Source organism: Mus caroli, chromosome 7, assembly GCF_900094665.2.
Source record: "Mus caroli chromosome 7, CAROLI_EIJ_v1.1, whole genome shotgun sequence".
NCBI lineage: Eukaryota > Metazoa > Chordata > Mammalia > Rodentia > Muridae > Mus > Mus caroli.
In genome coordinates this window covers 101,884,687-101,886,449 of record NC_034576.1, presented here as the reverse complement: position 1 = coordinate 101,886,449, position 1,763 = coordinate 101,884,687, and positions in this window count along the sequence as shown.

The window sequence follows — 1,763 nt, the reverse complement described above, 5'->3', positions numbered from 1 at the left end:
AGGAAGGCAGGAAGGCAGGAAGGCAGGAAGGCAGGAAGGCAGGAAGGCAGGAAGGCAGGAAGGCAGGAAGGCAGGAAGGCAGGAAGGCAGGAAGGAAGGAAGGAAGGAAGGAAGGAAGGAAGGAAGGAAAGGAAAGAAGAACCTTTAGGGTTAGGTGCTAGAAGATGATTTAACAGTTAGGAGGCCTGGAAGGAGGTCCTGAGTTCAATTCCCAGCACCCACATGGTGGCTCACAACACTCCATAACTGTAGTCTTATGGGATCAGTGCCCTAATGCCTTCTTGTGGTGTGCAGATTTGCAGATGAAATATACATGAAATACATAAATAAGTAAATCTTAAAACAAAAAAAAGGAACATTGCAGCTGGGTGTGGGGAGACACACGCCTTTAATCCCAGCACCAGGGAGGCAGAGACAGGTGGATCTCTGAGTTAGAGGTTCTAAACCTTGTTTAGGAAAAACAAAACAAAACAAAATAAAACAAAACCACCCAAGACTTCTGGGTGGTGAAGTCTGGGACTCGTCAGGTGGTCCTTGCATGGTGGAAGGCCCCTATTTAAGAAGCCAGAGACTTGGATTCTAGCTTCCACTCTCTTGTCACCTGGATGAGTGGCTTTAGGGGGTCAAGTGATTCTCTGGGACATGTTAGCTTCTGGGACACAGAGTGACAGGAGGGAAACATGTCAAGCATCTCAGAGCGCAGAGATTCGAGCCTCAGGCTCAGGCTGTGGTAGAGGGCTTGGGTGTCATGCCTGGAGCCTTAGGTTGGATCTCCTGCACCCACAGCCTGGCATGGTGGTTTGTGTATTTTCTCCCAGAGCTTTGGAGAGAACAGAAGCAGATCAGAAGATCAAGGACATCCTGGACTACAGGTGACCCTGTCTCAAAACCACAGATTCAAGCCTCAGTCCCACATCTTATAATAACTGAACCAGCTACTTACCTAGCCTGTGACTTAGCTTCCCCATCTGGCAATGACGACCATCACAGGAGTGACCTCACAGGTCCTGGTGAGGTTTAAGGTGGGATATAGCACACAGAGAGCATTTGGCAGGCCCCTGGCACACCGTGAGCCTTGAAATCTGGTGGCTATTTTCGTTCTTGTTATGTACCAAGGTTGTATAACTGAATCTGTCCTGTGGCCTCGCTGACTTAACAGCTCCCAGGCTTTGTGACAGCCAGAGGACGCTGCATAAAGGACATTCTGGTAGAAACAGTTCTAAAGGGTTTTACCTTCCTCTCCCAGCTGCGCCACCTCTCATGCCTTCCCTATGGGCTTCAGGCAACAGGGCTGGGCACAGGGCAGGCCAGCTCACCCAGGTTGGGGTGGGCATGTCTCAGTATCTGCAGAGTCCACTGATTGTCATAGCCCAACCCCGTTTTCTTCTATGCCCAAGGTGAATATAAGTCATGCCGGCTTCACCTTTGCCCTACTTCCCTGACAGCCCTCATCCCAACACTGTCTTGTTTCAAGTTAGAAATGTATTTATTTTGGTAATACCCCTCTTCATTTTTTTTATTGTAGTTATTTATAACATACAGTGTTGAGGGAGTGGGGTGGGGGAGAGCTGCATGCCAAGGTTTGCATTTATAACATACAGTGTTGAGGGAGTGGGGTGGGGGAGAGCTGCATGCCAAGGTTTGCATTTATAACATACAGTGTTGAGGGAGTGGGGCGGGGGAGAGCTGCATGCCAAGGTTTGCATTTATAACNATGCCAAGGTTTGCATTTATAACATACAGTGTTGAGGGAGTGGGGCGGG